Source organism: Balaenoptera borealis (assembly GCF_965194805.1).
Source record: "Balaenoptera borealis genome assembly, chromosome: 16".
Classification (NCBI taxonomy): domain Eukaryota; kingdom Metazoa; phylum Chordata; class Mammalia; order Artiodactyla; family Balaenopteridae; genus Balaenoptera; species Balaenoptera borealis.
This window is the reverse complement of record NC_138872.1, coordinates 16,681,553-16,702,424: the sequence shown is the minus strand read 5'-3', so window position 1 is coordinate 16,702,424 and position 20,872 is coordinate 16,681,553. Positions and strand designations below refer to the sequence as shown.

At 47.1% G+C, this 20,872-nt stretch overlaps 1 protein-coding gene across 6 annotated transcripts in view; it reads left to right on the top strand.

Annotated features, from left to right (window-relative positions):
* The window catches only part of TOX2 (TOX high mobility group box family member 2), a 270,975-nt gene that overhangs the window by 136,685 nt on the left and 113,418 nt on the right, over window positions 1-20,872 (top strand). The window lies entirely within an intron of this gene.

The window sequence follows — 20,872 nt, the reverse complement described above, 5'->3', positions numbered from 1 at the left end:
CCCACGGGCTTTTCGTCAAGCTTCTTGCTGTGGGGATGCTGCGGGGAGGGGGCGTCCCCGCGCGGAACCTGGGGCCGCCCAGGCTGAGTGCGTCCTCAGGCCTTGGGGAGCGGCTTCTGGACTCCGGGGGCAGAGCCCTGCGCAGTTCGCCTGGGGCTTGGGGTGGGGTCCGGGGCCCTCAGGGCCGGGGGCGGCGTGGGCCGGGGGCAGGCGGCAAGTGAGGTCTCGCGGAGGATGGGGCGATTATCTTTTGTCCGGTGACGGGCAAAGTTAGAAGCCGAAGAGGGGGATGGTGTCTTCAAGAGAAGGCCCGTTCTCGGGCTGCTTCCATCTGATGGAGGAAGAATTGATTAGAAGTAGCAAGTGGAGTCTTTAGGAAGGAGAAGACGGTTGGGTTTGCGGCAGCTCGTCTATCTTCTGCCCTTGGCTTTGTTATTTTTTAAAATATGAAGTTGGCAAGGTACCAGCTCCTGGTTTGGGGGCAGGGGTGAGATTGGGGATTTGGGCCTCAGAGTCTGGTTGGATGGGTGCCCCTCGCCTGCAGTACTCCTTTTGGGGGTGGTGTTTCTGTAAACCTCCTCAGAGTGGGGTGGTCTCATAAGGGGGCCTTTGGGAGGTGGCACTCAGTCGAGGCCCCAGCTTTATTCCGATGCTCTGTAAAGCTCTGACTCAGCACCAAGAACCAGTGTGAAACCCTGGTGGGAGGGAACCAATCAGGGAGTCAGAAGCTGGTGATTCTGGTTTCTGTCTGTGAACTAGGACCCCTGACCCAGAGCTGAGGGTGTGTCCAGGTGGAGGAGGGTGGCAGCTGGGCCACTAAGATGGGTGAAAGAAAGGTCTGACATTGCATTTGGACGTGTGATCTGCTTCTTGATCCTTCAGCCTCATGGCGGTGTGAGGCAGAGGAAGTCACTTGGCTCAGGGAGGGGTGGGTCAGAAGCCTGTCGGTAGCAGATCATCAGTGGGCAGTCGCCTTCAGCGCTGGCGGTTGGGGGGTGGGGCAAGTTGTGCCGAGGAGCTGATGTTGAGGGACTGGGGAGGCTCTGTCCTTACAGCTGGTCACTCTCAGAACTGGAGGGGAAAAGAGGCCCAAGATGCAGCCATGACCACAATTGGGGTCTATAGACTGGGCTGCAGAACCAGGACAGGGCCTGCACATTGGGGGCTCGGTCCCTGGAGCCCAGATAAGAGGCTTGTCCCCACAGGGCCTGAGAAACACAAGGGCAAGCCTTTGCCAAGTGATGCTGGACAGCCGTGGGGCAGTTGACCTGGAAGGGCCCTTGGCAACCGTTCCCTTGGTGACTGTCCCCTTAGCGATCCTCTAACACAGAGATTCCAGCCTCTTTAAACCAAAGTCATGAGCAGTGGCTGTTCTTTGGGTATCTTTTGTTTGAGAAGATACACAATGACGCAAAGCTGGTATGGTTTCATTTTTGCTTTGAAATAGATGTTTATTAATCACTATAATATTAGCATGCATTTGAAAAATAGCTTACAAGATATGGAACAGGCACATTACTTATTTTATGTAGTAATGGTGCCTGGTGAGCATAGGGGCTTGTGGCCCTGTAGCCCTGTCTGTGGCCCCCTACTGGGAACCATTAATCCCCTCCTTCTTCCTTCACACAAGGGGAGACTGAGTCATGGAGTAGTATACTCATAGGTTACATAGCAAATGAAGAGCACAGCTGAGGCCTGAACGCAAGTTCCTGGACTCCCAGCTTGACACTTGTCTGGCGTTCCCCACACGTCTCTGTCGTGGTTTGGGGGTTAGGAGTCATGATGTTCTTCTAGGGTAACTATGAAGTCCCTTCATTAGGGTTTTGGCAAGGTATTTTATCAGGCTGGGGGCATTGCCTGGGGCTTCCTGCTCAACCATGGCAGACTAGTGGAAACTGGCCATTGGGATTGGGCAAACGTGGATTCAAATCTCCGCTTGTGGCTTTGTGACCTAGGGCAAATTATTTTACCTCATTGAGATATGATTTACATACAATAAAATGCAAATTTTAAGTGTACTGTTCCATGAGTTTTGACAAGTATATAACCACATGTGTAACCACTATCCCAATCCAGATATAGAACATTTCTGTCACCCCAGAAAGTTCCCTCATGCTCCTTTCCAGTCAGTACCCCCTACCCCTAGAGGAAACTACGTATCTAATTTCTATTATCGATGCTTTATTTAAGTTCAGTTTAAGTGTACTAAGTTAGTTTAAGTTGTAGAACTTATGAAGCATATACATTTTTGCATTTGGGTTCATTTTGCTCAGCGAAGTGTCCTTAAGATTCATCCATGTTGTGTACGTCAATAGTTTTTTCTATTTTATTTAGTAATATTACATCATACAAATATAGCACGATTTGTTTATTTGTTCACCTGCCGTTGGACATTTGGGTTTGTGTCCATGTTAGGGCTGTTATAAATAAAGCTGCTGTGAACATCCTTATACAAGTCTTTCTTTGAGTGGGGCAAATTATTTAATATCTCTGAGCCTCAGTGTCCTCTTGAGGACAACATTGTCTACCTCTGAGGTTCGGGAGAGTTAAGTGAGTTGATACAGGATAGGAAAGTTCTTGACACATACCAGCTACTAATTAGATAACAATGCTATCAACCACCTGGGACCTATTCCAGTAAGAGGCTTGGCATCTCTGTGTTCCAAGTATCCTTCATCCCTGGTCCAAACATCCTGGGTACAAGGCCAACCCAGGATGAACCCAGGGTGTTCAAGGCCAACCTGGGTACCACTTTCTCCATGCAGTGCTCCGTGGCCAACAACCTTCTCTCTTTCTCCAGGCATGCCCCATCACCCCAAGAACTGGGGTTCAAAACTGCATGGGTTTTGACATGTTCTGTCATCCATCATTCAATCAACAAACAGTTTTCGAGCACCTCTTTGTGCTAGGCACCGCACTAGGCAACTGATGGTACAGCAGTGAAGCAAAGTGACACATATTGCTACCCTCTGGAGCTTACATGTCAGCATGGGAAGTCATAAATATATGGGTGAGATAGATATGGTATTGTGACTGATGCCATCATTACAACTATGGAGAAAAATGAAGCAGGGAAGAGGGTTAAGGATGTTAGGTCCAGGTGCCGGTTTGCAGTTTTAAGTAGGGAGGTTGGGGAAGGCCTTGTGGTCTAGATCAGTAGGTCTCAAATTTATGTATCCATTAAGAATCATCTGGTAAGATTTGAAACAAAAACAGATTCCTGGGCATCCCTTCCTGCCCTGAGATTCTGATTCAGCTGATTCGTGCTGGGGTCCTGAGGGTTTACATCTCTGATGAGCGCCCAGCCATGCTGCTGCAGCTCTGGAGACCACACGTTATACAGCAGCGGTTTGGTTGTTTGTATACAGGCTTTTGTGGGCTCCCACCAGGCAGGAACCATGCCCAGCACCTGGCACAGTGCCTGACCCATAATTACTCAGGAAATTGTGCTGGTGGGTGAATGATTCAACTCTCCACCCACACAGCTCTGGGCACAGCATCTTGTCCCTGGATGGGATCTAGACAAGCTTAGTTAGTGAATGATTGGAGGCTCCTTATGGCGAAAATCCATGAAGTGGAAGTTGCTGGTCCCACCTCACCCAGACTTGAGATATGAGAGACCCGTTCAGCAATCCTAGTAGATGAGGTCCCCGCAGCATCTTTCTGCTGGGGCACAGGTGGCTGTGGATGGGTCCTGGGGAAGGAGCCCTGGGTGGGTTGGTCCTGGGGGAACTCTGGAAGGGTGCCTCTGTCTCTGTTAGGAAGATTTTTTACTTTCTGTCTAAAGGTGCTCCCTATAGCCCTCCCCCAGTGTGTCCCAGAGGCTCCTCAAGGACCACACTTCCGTACCTACCAATGTCAGGAGCAGCAGCCCAGGCCTGACACAGCCCCTCCCCCTGCCCTCCCCCCAACCCAAGTCTGCTGGGTGACCTTGAGCATGACAGTGCCTTTCTCTGGGCCTCTGTTCCCCTCTGTGCAAAGGGAGAGCACATAAGTGACCATTATAGCCTCATGAGATGGGGAGCTATGGTGTGGAAATATAACGAAATAAAGTCTGGGGCATGTCCTTTATAACTGTAGAGTGTGGTGCACCCGGCAAGGATGAGGATGATACTTTTTGAAGAGACAGGCCCTCATATGCATCAGAGGGTAGGAACCACTGTGTCTGTCTACCTTTACTTTTGTATTCCCAGAGCTTGCCTGGCACATAGGTGCTCAGTAAATATTTGCCGAATGAACAAATTCAGGGCTGGCCTGTTGTTCCCTGTGGCTTGAGGAACTTAGCATCTGTTTGACTCTTATAATCTGAAGACTTTGCAGTGAGCACATCGTGTCCAGAGCAGGGCAGGGCAGGGGCCAAGAGTCTTTTGGTTGACCTGACATTCCTAGAAGAACTTCCCTGAGTAGGCCCAGGGAGCAGAGCCCAGCATGGAGAGCAGCCAGTAAACTGGGAAGAGCCTCACCCGCATCCCAAGGATCGCCCTGCAGGGTGGCTGCCAGCTCCGTAGGGCGTTTATTTTGCTTCTCGGATTTCCCAGCGCTGGTCTCAGGTTAGGAAGGCAGTGTAAATTCTGGGACCTGGCAGACCTGGGTTTGAACATTACCTTACCATCTTCAGTGCAGGCAAGTTATTTCACCTCCCTGTGCCTCAGTCTCTGCCTCTGGAAAATGGGCACATCAACACCTCCCCCACAAGGTTGCCATCAGAGCTGGAAATCCTGCCTGTAAGGTACTCAGCCCCAGCAGGAAATGCTTTCATTTCTATTCACAAAGAGCAGCACAATTGAAAGTTAAAATGCAAGAGGAATCTAGTTTCAGCACTGGCTGCTGGGGGAAGGGTCTTCCTAACAACAGGCCTTTCCATGCCTTGGTCTCTGGATCTGATTTTCCTGGGTCTAGGGTTTGAAGAGGTCTCTGCGCAGCATTCTGGACAGACAAGGAGCTGCTCACTTCCTTTGCATCTTTCTTTTTCCTTCTTGAATCTGTGTGGGAGGGAAGGTGGGTTTAGGAGGCAGAGAAGACTGGTTCAGATTGCAGCTGCACCGTTCATCGGCGTGGGCCGCTGACTTTGTGCACATCATTCAACTGCTCCAAGTCTCAGTTTTCTCATCTGTACAAGGGGACAGTAATGCCTTCCTCATATTGTTGCTATGAAGCTCAGATTAAAGTAACAGACATGGAAGTTCCCTCTCATCTAGAACAGTGTTTCCCAGCCTCAGCAATATTGACATTTTGGACCTGACAGTTCCTTGTCTTGGGGGTTGTTCCATGCATTGTAGGATGTGGAGCATCATGCCTGGCCTTTACCAGCCGGGTGCTAGCAGCACCCCGCACTCTAGTCACGACAATCAAAAATGTTTCCAGACTTTGCCAAGTATTCCCTGGGTGAGGAGGCAAAATCACCCCTGTTTGAGAACCACTAATCTGGAAAGTGTGGTACAGGTAAACTAGGAGATGATGGTGATGAGAGTGGCAGAGCTTTGGGGCTCGTGCTTTCTGTTCGGTATTTTAGTCCTGTGTCTCCTTGTCAGCAAATCCTGTATCCACGTGGTTGACAGTTATCCTATTTATTTATTTACATGGACCAAAAAACTACATAGTGATTTTTCAGCATGGTTTGGGAGCAGCAGTAAAAACATATGGTAAGTAATTATTAACTTAATGAGTCGTGGTAAACTGTAATTTTATATCTTAGTGAAAACATGTTGTATAACACGGGATAATAAATTTTGTTCAATTACCCTGATGCTTAAACTTGCTACCGTACAGTTGCGATTTCTGGTGCCTGCTAGAATGAGCAGCAAGGTTGTGGCTTTTCAGTGCGTAATGACCTGTTTCCCGCCGGATTTTTCAGATGTTCAGCAGGTTTTAATGAGTGCCTACTGTGTGCTAGGGGATTCAGCCCTGTCCTGAAGGTGCAGGGACTCAATAGGAAACTCGGCTTTCCTAGGTGAAAGGCTGTGTGGATCTGTAATATATTGGCTCGAAAGGCAGAGTCATAATTAAATATATAATTATCTGGGGAAGTGATAGTGTCAGAGGTGTGGGAAGGCTGCACACGGCAGAGTCTTACAGGGAACACCAAGCAGGCTACATGGGGGGCATGCAGAGTGGTGGGAAGGCGTTCTAGGCAGAGAGGCACCCGTTGCAAGGTGGCTTGGAGGGGATTTGGGGATAATGTCAGCCTAAGTCAGGGAGTGCTGCCTGCAGGGGAGAGGGGTGACAGCAGGAATCGTTATACGGAGGGAGTCTCGCATCCCAGCTGGTTGGGTTTTAAGTAGAAAGGTGCCTTGGAGCCAGAGTTATGGTTCAGAGTATGGAATGTTTCATGTTGCTGGATCCAGACCATTGTCGGTCACTGTCTCTTGGTCTTCTGCTGTGGGAAAGTTTTTTGGTCTTTGTTTGTTTGTTTTTTGGTGGAGAGTTTAATATTATTATAAATGCCTACAAAATATCCTTCACTTGTATGAAACTGGGGTTTATCATAAGTAGGCATCCTATTTTTTTACTGCAATATAGTTGATTTACAATGTTTTTGTTTCAGGTGTACAACAAAGTGATTTAGTTTTATATATATATATATATTTTCAGATTCTTTTCCATTATAGGTTATTATGAGATACTGAATATAGTTCCTTGTGCTATACAGTAAATCCTTGTTGTTTATCTATTTTATATGTAGTAGCGTGTATCTCTTAATCCCATACTCCTAATTTATCTCTCCTCCCCCTTCCCCTTTGGTAACCATAAGTTTGTTTTCTATGTCTGTGAGTCTGTTTCTGTTTTGTAAATAAGTTGATTTGTATTATTTTTTAGATTCCAGATATGAGTGATGTCATATAATATTTATCTTTCTCTGTCTGACTTACTTCACTTAGTATGATATTCTCTAGGTCCGGCCATGTTGCTGCAAATGGAAATATTTCATTCTATTTTATGGCTGAGTAATATTCCATTATATATGTATACACACACACACACACCACATTTTCTTTATCCATTCACCTGTTGTTGGACATTTAACTTGCTTCCATGTCTTGGCTTCTGTAAATAATGCTGCTATGAACATTGGGGTGCATGTATCTTTTTGAATCAGAGTTTTCATCTTTTCCAGATATTTACCCAGGAGTGGGATTGCTGGATCATATGGTAACACTATTGTAGTTTTTAAAGTGACCTTCATACTGTTTTCCATAGTGGCTGCACCAATTTACATTCTGCTATGGGAAAGTTTAATGACTTGTGTTTGATTTCCCCCAGTAGCCAGGGATGCTCTGCTTCTCAGACTTTAGTGCAACAGAATCACCTGGAGGGCAGTTAAAACACAGAATGCTGGCGCCACCCCCAGAAGTTCTGATTCAGTAGGTCTGGGGAGGAGTTGAAAATGTGCAGTGCCAACAAGTTGGTGATGCCAGTGCCGCTGGTCTGGGAAGCACACTTAGAGAACCCGGCTCTCGTCAAGAATATGGGAGGATTTTCCCGCCTTGGCCTAGGACAGTAAGGATGTACTGCTGGCCTGGGGCATGTAGCCCTAACTTGGACATGGTCAGGTGTCCCAGAGACTCCTGCCTTTTTCAGGACCCCTGTGGGTCATGGGGAGCGTCTCCTTCACCTTGGAGAGAATCTTACATTGGACTCCCTGGAAATAGACTCTGATGTGGAGAGCTGCCTGTGGAAGGTGTATCTGGGGGGAAGTTCTGAGGAGGTGCACCTTGAAGGGAGTAAGAGAAGCATGGTTGGGCAGAGGGAGATGCTGGCCTGGGATACAGTTAATGATGAAAGCATCCCACAGGGACCTTTGGAGCTGGACTCCAGTTTGTCTCAAACTAAGGCAAGGGGGCTGCCCATTCCTTTGATTCTTGCATCCTCTGGTCACTGGCTTCAGGTGGCCCCCACAGGGTATAGCTGTGAGCCCAGAAGTTAGGGAATGAATGGGTGGAAAGGGAAACACCACACTGTCCATTTCAGGGAGCTGCATTTCAGGGAGAAAACTCACCTTCCTCTTGTTTGCCAAGAAATCAAGGGTCAGCATATTGATGATTAAATTTTAGAGACTTTTGGGTCACTTGCTAGATTCTTCTTTGCTTCATGCTGTGAGGGAGAGCTGGGAGATAACTGCTTCTTAGGTCCGAGTGAAGAAAAATGATAATTAATGGAATTTTCTGGGGCCCAAGGAGATTCTCTTACACATTCCTAGGTAGGATTCCAGAGTTCTTGCGCTGAGATGTCGCACGTTTTCCTGTGTGGTAGGGAGGACTCCACATTGATTTCTGAGGAGCTTCTGGGCCATGCCTGAGTGAGTCACATCTGGGCAGGGGACCGTGGCTTTCTCTTTGGACTGGAGTCCTGTCACATTCTTCAAGAGCCTCTTTGCCCTGCCTCTACCTCAGTGTAGGTCAGCATCCATGGTGTTCCCTTTATCAATCTTTCAGCTTTTCTGAGCAACCAGGAAGCTCAGAGGCAAATGCCTGTGTCACTTGTAGGCATGACATAGGATATCATGGGACATCTTTTTTTTCTTTTAATTTTTATTTATTTATTTATTTATTTTTGGCTGAGTTGGGTTTTCGTTGCTGCGCGCGGGCTTTCTCTAGTTGAGGTGATCGGCGGCTACTCTTCGTTGCAGTGCGCGGGCTTCTCATTGTGGTGGCTTCTCCTGTTGTGGAGCACGGGCTCTAGACGTGCGGGCTTCAGTACTTGTGGCACACGGCTCTAGAGTGCAGGCTCAGTAGTTGTGGCTCGTGGGCTCTAGAGTGCATGCTCAGTAGTTGTGGCGCACGACCTTAGTTGCTGTGCGGCATGTGGGATCTTCCCGGACTAGGGCTCGAACCCGTGTCCCCTGCATGGCAGGCGGATTCTTTTTTTTTTGTAACACCTTTATTGGAGTATAATTGCTTTACAATGGGGTGTTAGTTTCTGCTTTATAACAAAGTGAATCAGCTATACATATACCTACATCCCCATATCTCCTCCCTCTTGCGTCTCCCTCCCACCCTCCCTATCCCACCCCTCTAGGTGGTCACAAAGAACCGAGCTGATCTCCCTGTGCTATGCGGCTGCTTCCCACTAGCTATTTTACATTTGGTACTGTATATATGTCCATACCACTCTCTCACTTCGTCCCAGCTTACCCTTCCCACTCCCCATGTCCTCAAGTCCATTCTCTACATGTGCATCTTTATTCCTGTCCTGCCCCTAGGTTCTTCATAACCTTTTTTTTTTTTTTTAGATTCCATATATGTGTGTTAGCATACGGTATTCGTTTTTCTCTTTCTGACTTACTTCACTCTGTATGACAGACTCTAGGTCCATCCACCTCACTACAAATAACTCAATTTCGTTTCTTTTTATGGCTGAGTAATATTCCATTGTATATATGTGCCATGTCTTCTTTATCCATTCATCTGTCGATGGACACTTAGGTTGCTTCCATGTCCTGGCTATTGTAAATAGAGCTGCAGTGAACATTGTGGTACATGACCCTTTTTGAATTATGGTTTCTCAGGGTATATGCCCAGTAGTGGGATTGCTGGGTCGTATGGTAGTTCTATTTTTAGTTTTTTAAGGAACCTCTGTACTGTTCTCCATAGTGGCTGTATCAATTTACATTCCTACCAACAGTGCAAGAGGGTTTCCTTTTCTCCACACCCTCTTGAGCATTTATTGTTTGTAGATTTTTTGATGATGGCCATTCTGACTGGTGTGAGGTGATACCTCATTGTAGTTTTGACTTGCATTTCTCTAATGATTAGTGATGTTGAGCATTTTTCATGTGTTTGTTGGCAATCTGTATATCTTCTTTGGAGAAACGTCTATTTAGTTCTGCCCATTTTTGGATTGGGTTGTTTGTTTTTTTGATATTGAGCTACATGAGCTGCTTGTAAAGTTTGGAGATTAATCCTTTGTCAGTTGCTTCATTTGCAAATATTTTCTCCCATTCTGAGGGTTGTCTTTTGGTCTTGTTTATGGTTTCCTTTGCTGTGCAAAAGCTTTTAAGTTTCATTAGGTCCCATTTGTTTATTTTTGTTTTTATTTCCATTTCTCTAGGAGGTGGGTCAGAAAGGATCTTGTGTGATTTATGTCATAGAGTGCTCTGCCTATGTTTTCCTCTAAGAGTTTTATAGTGTCTGGCCTTACATTTAGGTCTTTAATCCATTTTGAGTTTATTTTTGTGTATGGTGTTAGGGAGTGTTCTAATTTCATTCTTTTACATGTAGCTGTCCAGTTTTCCCAGCACCGCTTATTGGCAGGTGGATTCTTAACCACTGCGCCACCAGGGAAGCCTTCATGGGACATCTTTTGCTCATTAACTCACTCCCAATTTCATTTCATTCTTCTGTCATTTCCCCCTTTGTCTTGAGTCCTGCCATTCTTTTTTTTTGAAAAAAATTGTTTTTATTCTCTATAAAATACACAGAAATATATTAGAATAAAAAAAAGTAGAGCCCCCTCTCATTCTCTTTCATTTTCCCCACTGCCCTCTCAGCCCTGCTCCCCAGGGCTAACCACTGAGGGGAGTGTGGTGGGTATACTTCCAGGCATGACCATTCTTCAGTTCAGTACTTCTAATAAGTTTATTGTTTCTGTTTCTGTAATCACTTTTTCATTTCTCAGAATTCTGTATTGTTTCTTGATTGAGCTTATGTTCTAGTAGCCCATTCTTTTTTTTTATGGATATGTGAATATCTTGAATCTTTTTGAAGATAATGTTTCAGTTTTTTAAAAAAGTTATCTTCTGTTTGCTGCATTAACTCTGTTTTCTTGCTGGTTAGGTCTTTGGTTCACTTCCTGGTCTCTCTTTTATGCTGATATTTTCTACAAATGCCTGGTGACTCTTGGTTGACATTTATTTGTGAACAAGGGTCTAGATTGATCTGTTCTGTCGTTGTAAGTTTCCTCAACATCTGTGAAAGCCAGGAGCATGTGGGTAGGCAATGTGAATGTTGATTTTAGGTGCCCTGGGTGGGGTCTGTGTGTAGACACTTAAAGCTGGAGACTTCTACTAGACCATGGGACAAGCTCACTTGAGGTTGGGGACATCTGTTTCTCTTATCAGCCAGCAGTTACCCATGGGCACTGGTGCACTTTGTTTTGTTTTTCCTGCATCATGTCCATCCATGGTAGGGGAATCCCCGAGACAGATTTCTCATTTAATTAAAGAGTTCTTCTTCCTGGCTTTAGCCTCAGGGCAAAACCAACAGTCGGCTTCTCTGAGGACTGTAGACTAACACAAAGGTCAAGTCACCTCCGCCTGCCCAGGGCTTTCAGCCCCTGCTGCCTGTGCTTTGCGATTTTCTGGGGCTCAGTTAGGAAAATAGCTTTTCTGGAGGTCTTGTGTTAGTGTGCTGGTGCCTTAGAACTGATAGGTTTCATTGTCAGTCTGTCTCTTCGACTTCTTACTTTCCAGCACCCTCTCAATGTTTCTGATGCCCAGCCCTTTCTTGTTTTCTTATGGGCTCTTTTGGAGTTATTCAGTTTTCATCTCTCTATCTGAATTATGAACATATGTGTGTGTGTACATACGGATTATGAATATGTGGGTGTATCTACCTCCCCTTTTTTTTGTCATTCTGGTGGGGTTTAGAAGAGGGGAGAGGTAAAAGTATGTGTTCTACCCATCATCTTGAACAAAAAGCCCCCTCTCACAGATTTTTATTTCTAAAATTTGTGCTGTTTTATGGAGAAAAGTAGGGTAGAAATAAGCACAAATTATTCTCTGAGCATTTACTGCATGTCAGGCTCACGCAGTCATATCATCTTGCTGAATCTTCGTAAGAACTATGCTAGGCACATGTGTCCCCATTGTGTCGGTGAGAAGACTGAGATCCAAATAGGTCAAGTCACAAAGGGCAGCAGAAGAGCTGGTTGGCAGAGCTGGGATTTGGCCTATGCCCTCCCTGCTCCTCGCTCCTGCAGCCTCCGTGGTGCCCGCTGGAGCTCTCGCCCTCTGCAGGGATGCAAGAATGGACCAACTCACCCCTTGTTTTTACTGTTGATGCATTGCCTATTCTGGGGGCCAGGGGGTTCCCAGCTGGGCCTCCCGCCTTGGTTTTCAACTTCGAAAATCATTTGGTAATAGAATGCCTTCACATTAGAGCTAATTCAAATGTGCTTATCTCGAAGTTGGGCCTAATTTGTAGGAATGATTTAGAAACCTGTTGGAAACGAATCCAACTCAGTAGTATAACCCAGGGTCAATCTCATGCATAAATTTTATTGTTCCACAGTGCTATGTTTTGACTCGAACTGAACTTGATAATGTGGAAGGTGGACCCGGGGCCTTTCTTTGCTCATTTATTCCACAAAGATTTAATGAGTGCCTGTTGAGTGCTACCTACATTATTTAAGGAGGTCCCTTTACCCCACCCCACCCCTATGCATTCTCTGTTCTGTATGTCCACCAGAGCTGTAAGTTAATTTTTATACAAAACCAGTTAGTGGATTCAGATATAACTTTTGAGTTCTATGGAAGTGCCTGGGTTCATATCCTGTCACTTACAAGCTGTGTGACTTTGGACCTGTCACTTAACCTCTTTGAGCCTCAGTTATCTCACATAATTGTATTTGCATCTCAGGTTTGTGGTGAGGCCTCTGGGGGATCAGGTAAGTCATCCCCTCCCTCATTCCTGTGCCAGGTGCTGTTCAGGTCAGCTGGGCCCTCGAAGGACAGGGAGCATAGATGTCATCCCAGGTTTTTATGTCTTTTTATAAATTGGAGGTCTAAGGAGCTTCTGAGTTCAGAATTAGTGTAGTGGTGTTTCTGGTTGGGGTGGTCTCGTTTCTCCTCTGTATCAGTTCTCTTCTTTCTCATTGAAGCTCTCACAGGAACCCTTTAAGGTTCAGTTAAACATTCAGACTCACCAGACTTACGCAGGTTACCCTTGGTACCTGTCTCCTTGAAGGACTTGGGAGAGGAACCACCGCTTGCCAGCAGGGCACATGATCTGTCCCTCTTCTGTGGGAGTACTTCTAGCAGCGGCCTCTGCGGGAGCCCACAGAGGTGGCCAGCAGCTCTTCTCTTTGTCAGCCCCCGCCCTGCCAGGTTTTACTAAAGATGCAAGGGAGTGAGACCCACAATGGGTGGGTTTGGAAGCCACCCTGACTTAGAAGCTTTAGTTCCCAAAGGAACATCTCTTGTAACAATTCCATAGTATCCACATCAAGGGTCCCTGCAAGGGGCATGTCAGTTACAAGAGTCACTACACTCAGGGAAACTTTAACTATGGCTTCTTTATCAAATCTTTGTAATTTATTTATAACTTATTTATAGTTCCTTCCAGTCCAGATGCAACTTACCAATCAAGGGTCATTTTACCACAAGCAGAGTTACCTAGTAATATAGTTAACATCCTGCTTTCATCAGGTTTCCAAGGGAGTTATGCTAGACAGTTAACAAAGCTGAAATGCTTTTGCAAAAGGGAAAAGGGTTTGGTTAACCCTTTATCCATATTCGCCATCCTATTTTCCCCTGAGGGATGGCGCTTTTCAGCAGTTCTTTTGGAGGGATGAATGAAGCCCTTGGTATGTTTTGAAATGTATCCCATGCTTGTGTACGTTTTCTGATTGATTATATAAGACACACTCACACTCTGGCCAAGAGATATGCTTTGGAGTCATATTGGCCTGGGATCAAATTCTGGCTTTGAAACTTATTAAGAGTTAATTCATTTACTCATTCATTCATTCAGCCATGCAAAGAACATTCACTGCCTGCTGTATGCAGGGCTTGGAGGTATATGCCAGGCATGGAAAGGAGATGAAGACCTGGTCCTTGTCCTTGAGAAGCCACAGTCTAATATATTAGAGAGACAGGCAAAAGGAAACAATTCTAAATGGGTGTGAGACTACCAGGCCAGGCAGCGGGGGAGTTAGGGAAGTTTTCTCAGAGGAGGGGACACCTGGCCTGTGCTTGAAGGTGAATTGGCCATGTGAAGAAGATAGGGAAAAGCATTCCAGGTAGAAGGAACAGCACGTGCAAAGCCATCGAAGGGGCCAAGAGTGTCAAGAGATGAGGCTAGAGAGGGGAGCAAGGCCATTTGGAAAGCTACTTATTATCTCTGGGCCTCAGTTTCCTCATCTGCAAAATGGGATTAACTGTGCTTACCTGTTGATGAAATTAAATGAGATAATAACTTGTGTTTAAGCATCTGGGATACTTAATTTTAATTCCCTTTCCAAAACTCTCTATGGGTGCCTAAGAGCCAAACTTTGATTTTAAATGAGACAAAGAGAAAAAAACCCCTAAACCTGCAGGGCCTGGCCTGCCACCTGTGCAGTGCATTTCCTCCGCTGGCTCTTGTGTTAGTCCTTTTACTTGTCTTGTGGATCGGTCGCTAAATGTTTGCATGCTGTCTTGGATTATGTCTTATAGTATCAGAGAAGCACATAATTGTGTTTTCCTAAAGACTCCACGTTGACAATAAGCCACGACCCTGTTGCGGCGTCTTTGGGACAATATTCCCTCTGCCGACAGCCTTGAGTCTGTCCGATGCTCTGTCACGTCCTGTCACTTGCTGCTTTGTCTTGCTTTTCTGAAAGGTGGCTACCTCCCACATACAAGCTGGGGGCACTTAGCTTTTGGGGATATTCACTATCCAGTGACCACAAGTCACACATCACGATGAGCTGAGGGGCCATCCCGACCATGATGGAGCTCCGTCTGATGTGTAAATTAGATCCTGTCATTTCTCTGGGCAGAATTGCTCATGGGTCTCTGTTGTGGCTTGGTGAACTCTGCCCAACTGAAATCAGACCTCTGCTTAAAACCTTCCAATGCTTCCCCTGGTGTGTAGGTAACATCAAATGCCTTTTTTGGTGCAGACATCCCAGTGTGATCTAACCCCTGCCTGCTTTTCCAGCCTCACTCCCAGCTGCTCTGTCCAAGGCCCCAGGCTTTGTGCTGGGGATATGGTGGGGAGCAAAGCCAGCCTCCATTGACTGTATTCTAACCACCCCAGCCTTCTTGCTTTTCCCCAGACACCTCCACCCCCATGGTCTTGTTTGCTTGAGGGGCCTTGCATGTGCTGTTCCCTTGGTCTGGAATGTCCTTGTCTTCATTCTGCACAAGGCTGGCTCCTGCTCATCCTTCAGGTCTCAGCTTTATCCTCACCTCCTCCAAGACTCCGACCCCCCTAATCTATGCAGTTACCCTGTTATTCTCTATCTCAGCCTCCAGTGTATTTTCCCCCTTGCATGATATATCTATGAGATGACTTGAGTGTCTGTTCCACCTTGAGGACAGTAAGCTTTCCAACCAGTGGCATCATGCTTGTTTTCTTCACTATGGTGTCTGCTATGTAATAGCTGCTCAATAAAAAGAATGAATGAATCAGTGTGGTGGTTATACTTTCCAGAGATGGCCACCATAACATATCCCAGGCTGTGTTTCCAAGAATAATTCGCTTACCCTCTCTGGGCCTCACTTGTCATATTTGTACATTGTTGCCAAGAGGATTAAACACATAAATGTGAGAGACACAGTGTCGGCCTTGCAGATGTTAATAAATGTGAGTTCACATTGTAATGACAGAGCCCAAGGAAGAAAGTTGAAATGGCAGTCAAGAGGGTTGATGGTCGAAACCCTTAGGATTTTTCATCAATGCTTGACTCTCTGGGGGCAGGGCTGGCAAACCTCAGTCCCCTATTTTGTCCACTTCCCATCTCCCTGTGGGTAGTGACCTTGCTATTTTCAGGAGGGAGGCGTCACTCCTGGTTGGGTTGGGGTATCTGGGGCACAGTTGGCCTGACCTTCGGAGATAAAGAAATCTCTCTCTAGCCTGTGGGAACGCTTCTGTTGGGCAAGTAGGACTTTTTGGTCACTTCTCTCCTGAAGTTATCACCCCTTTTTCTTATTAAACTGTAAATTATGAAGACTGCGTTCCCTGCCAAAAAGTTGGGGAAATCACCCGCTACTGTCCTACCACACAGACTCAAGAACAGGGTTTATTTGGGCGCTGTCCTTCCTTACTATTTAATGCTGCAAACGTCTCCCCTCCACCCCAGTCCCCCAGAAACCCCTTACCCATCTTTTTCTTTCCCCTTCTCACAGTGTGTAATGTACCTATTCATTCTTTTTATTGTGTATGTCCCACTAAATTATCAGCTTCACAAGGGCTGACTCTTTGCTGGTGGCTCATGGATGTAACTATCAGAGCAGTTCTCACTGCTCTGCCTCTGGTCTTGGCATTCCTGACCTACCTGTCAGACTCCTACATTTTTAAGTTTCTGCTCAAGTGCCACCCACTCCGGGAGGCCTTTGCTGCCTGCTGCCTGCCCCTGCACCCAGCAGCTGGCACACCATAGGCTCCCTGATAACTGGAGTATTCTCTGTCCCAGAGACGGGACCTTGAAGGCTGTGTCTGGGAGGTTGGACTTTGTCTCAAAGGTGGTGAGAGTTGAGGTGTGTTGCATTTGAGAAGAATCTTTGTGGCTGTCTTAAGGGGAAAACAATGGATGGGGGCAAGAATGGATGCAAGTAGACAGTGGGGAGGTGATTACTATCATTTAGAAGAGGACTGGTGATGGCTTGGGGTTACACTTTCCAATACGGTAGCCACTAGTTACACGTAGCTATTGAAATTTAAAGTAAAATGGAATAAAATGTAGTTCCTCAGTCACACCAGCCATATATCAAGTGTTTTATAGCCCCCGTTGGGCAGTGTGGATATAGAACATTCCCGTCATTGCACAAAGTTCTCTTGGACCTCTCTGGCTTGGACTGTACTGGTGGGATGAGAATGGGGAGAAGTAGAGGGATATGGAAGATGTTAGGAGGTGGAACGTATGCGATTTGGGGACAGGTTGGCCGTGGGGTGTGCTAGAGAGGGGGTGTCAAGGCTAAGACCTAGGCTGTTGGCCACGGCCAAAGTAGAACTTCTGGCTCAAAGGAGTGAGCATTTTTATGGCTCTTGATTCAGGGCATCATGTCAGAAGGCTTATCCACGTTCCACCAACAGCATGAGAAAGCACCCATTTTTTTTTTTTTGGCTGCACCGCATGCATGTGGGATCTTAGTTCCCTGACCAGGGATTGAACCCATGCCCCCTGCAGTGGAAGCGCGGAGTTTTAACCACTGCACCACCAGGGAAGTCCCAAAAGCACCCATCTTATTGCACCCTCCTGGCAGAGTTGATTGTCTTTTGAAAAACCTTCAATTGTGTATATGCCTCTTGCCAAACCCGCCTTCACTTGGGGTCTAGCATGTGGACCGTGAGGTCTTTGTGATCAGGGAATTATATGTATATTAATGCAGATTTCAATAAAAAGAGTTATGTTTGCCATTGTGGTACGGTCTGATGCTGTTTAAATGCCTTCGGTAATATCTTCAATGAGATGGCAAATAGAAAACAGGAAAGTTAGTAATAAAAAATGAATTAGGGTGATTAGCAAAAGGTGAACCGCTTCCCTCCTCAGGCAACTGGCCGAGATGATGGAGCTTTGCAGGGCTCCTCCTGTCCAAACACCCGGCTGGATTATTGCAGCCTCTGTGGCTGGCCCTGGGGTCTGCTCGGCACATAGGACTTGGTTATTGCATTTCGTTTTGCAAAGGTCACAGGCATCCCCTTGGAGGGACTCTGAAGGGGCTCATTCCCTGGGGTGGGCTAGAGTGGGGCCTCTGAAGAGGAGTTTCTAACTCAGGGCAGGCCAGGAACCTTCTTCCAAGGCAGAGACATCAGTGGCCTTGCTTCCCCTCCCTTCATCCTCCAAGGCCCTGGGGAATCTGTCCCTCTTTGCAACATCTTCTCCAAAGGTGCCCTTGGAAAACCTTTCCTAGCTGTCTGGTGCTGGGGTTTGGGGTCCCTTCAAGAAGGCAGTAGAGGCAAACACTCTAATTGCCTAATGCAAACACTGGGACTGGTTCCTGGGGCATCAAAGAGAAACAGGATTCTGGTGACCGTGTAAAGTGTGTGGGACTGGAGCTTAAATCAGAAGGACACGGAGCTTCTACCTTGGTAATGTTGGAACTCACATCCATCCAGAGGATGGAGCATGGAGATGGCACAGCTGGTGGTTGGGATGGTTATGTCTACACTGGTCAGCTCACTTCCATAGTCGATGGCCAGGGCTGGGTAATACACGTTAGCTATATGATTGCCAAAACAGATGGGCAGATTTGGTTAATACCATGTTGGTTGGATGATCCCCACAATGGGATAACTATCTCTCTTAAGCCAGTGCTTCTCAAATTTTAACTCGCATGGGAATCACGTAAGGGTCTTGTTAAAATGCAGATTCTGATTCAGTAGATCTGGGTGGGCTCAGAGATTGTGCGTTTCTTACAAGGTCCAGGTGATGCTGAGCTGCTAGTCAGTGGACCACAATTTGAGAACTGAGGACTTTGTGTCAGGCTGAGCTCCCTAGCCCACCTTCCTGCCTCTGTCCTTCCTGAGAGGTCAGTGCCAGGCTGCGTACTGGTGCCTTGGAGGTGAATGGAGGAAGGACCACAAATAATCATCCCGGATGAAGACAGTGTGGGCTTGGGGTGTGTCAGCCTTCAGGGCGAGGATTCAGTTCTGAATCATCTCCATGTTTCTTCCTGCTCTTCCCCAAGGCGCGAGTTTTCTCCCCCAGTCAGAGCTGGCAACATCCAGCTCTTTCCCTCTTATCCTTCAAGTAAACCTCTTTCTCTCTGTCTCTCATGTTATGTAAGCTACAGTCACAACTTGGCACCTGGCACAAGATGCTGATCTCAAACATGGAAACTCTCACTGCCACGTAGGGCTGTGGGGTTAAGATGGCAGTGAGAGGTGCCAGCAGAGTGAGGGTGGGGACAGAGGAGGAGCTACTATTTATTGAATTCCTGTGTGCCAGGCACTGTGCTTGGTGTCTTATGTATACTGTCTTATTTAACCCTCACAATAGCCCTTCACATCATGTATTGTTACCATGTCACAGACACCTGACACCTGTCAGGTGATGTGTGTCAGGTGACACCTGAAGCTCAGAGAGGTTGAGAAACTTGCCTAAGGTCACTCACCTGTTAGTAGCAGAGTAGATCAGGAACCGGAATCTGTCTGCTCTGAAGTCATGATCTTTATTCTGCAGCACGTGTCCTCGCATGTACAAAGAATCTTTAGCTTCCTTTGGGATGCCCTTTCACATACGCTCCCTGTTTAGACTCAGATCACCCCTCCTGGGGAAATCTGGCATAGGATGTGTCATTCTCACTGCAGAGACAGGCAGACCTAGGCACAGAGGCAGTGCCCGTCTTGTCCAAGCTCAAGCCAGAGTCATAGGCCAGCAGGTCTCAAACCTGGGGACTTGACCTTCACCCGCCAGCTGCCTTCCACCTCCCAAGAAGCTTTTGTTGTTCTCAACTTAATGTTGTATAGATCAGACCTATGCTGTTTGACTGTGAGCGTATCATGGCCCGTACTCTTTTTGTTAGCTCCTGTATCAGTTATCGCTTGCTGCGTAACAAGTCACCCAAAATTAGTGCTTTAAAACAACCACCATTTTATTTGCTTACAATCTGTGGGTTGACTGGAGGACTTTCTGTGCTGGGCTGGCCTCTGCTGGGCTCTGTCCTGCATCTCTGGTCAGTTGGCCAGTCAGCTGACAGCTGGGTGATAGAGGATGGCTTCACCCCTGTGTGTGTGTGGCACTTGGCAGGCTGCTGGCTGGGGGCTGATTGTTGGGTCAGCTCTTCCCAGAGCCTCTCATCCTCCAGCAGGCTAGCTCGGGCTTGCTCACCTGGTGCTCCGGGGTTCCCAGTGCAGCGAGAGAGCTCACCCCAGTGCACAAGCGCTTTTCAGGCCTTTGCTTGAGGCACATTTACTACTGTCTCGTTGGCCAGATAAAGTCACATGGCTAAGCCTGGCTTCAAGGCGTGAGGAAACAGACTCTGGCTCTTGATGAGAGGAGCTGAAATGTCACAACACAGAGGGTGAGCATGCAGAAACCGGAGGACCTGTGGTCATCTTTTTAATCCACCACAGCTCCCCTCGCTCTTTCAGACCTCAAACATTTATCAAGCCCCTGCTGTGCACCAGGTGCTGTGGCAGGGACTCCAGCACAAGACAGACCTAGTGTTGCACTTATGTGGCCTCTAGTCTAGCAAACAAATAATCACATAACGAAACACATAATGTGAACATGACAAGTGTGATTAGGAGAGCTGCACAAGTGCTGTGGGTAACAGGGAGGGTCAGGAAGGACTTTCTTGACCCTTAAACTGAGACCTGTAGGAAGACCAGGAGTTGCTAGGTAATAGGGACAGAGGGGAAGCATTCCAGATAGCCAGAATAGCATGTGCAAAGGCCCCGTGGAGGGAGGGACCTGGCACATTTGAGCATCCAGTGAAGTGCCAGTTCCCTTTAAGTGTCAGCTGGTTTGGGCTGAGAAAGGAACTTCTGGTTCACAGCTGTCCCTTGAGCAGCCTCCATGTGACCCAGTCTCAGGAGGGAGGTGGGGATAGACCTTTCCGTGGGTGGCTTGCTCACAGGGACAGCTGGGCTTGGTGGTCTCTGGGAGGAGGAAGAAATTGATACTCACGTGGGCACCCAGGAAGTCCTTGTGGAAGAGGAGGGATTTGAGCATTGGAAAGGGCAAGGAGACAGCGAGAAAAGGGTCAGATGCATAAAACGGCAGGGGCAAGGGGACGCTGGGTTAAGTAAGGGGCTTAGATTTAGTTCTGTTGGCCAGCAGTCTTTGAACCATGAACCGAGAATGATGTGGTCAGATCTGGGGTGGGGACATGAGTGTTGGGTCCCCCTGGGGAACTCCCTGCTTACTCCCATGAGCTGCTTTTGATGTCCCCAAGCGTTTGACAGGTTCTCTCAAGGCATATCAGGAGGTACAGTTTTGGGAAAAGGCCTGAGCTCCCTGGGAGACAGAGTAATGATCATAAATGAGCCAGCACACAGTTGGAAAA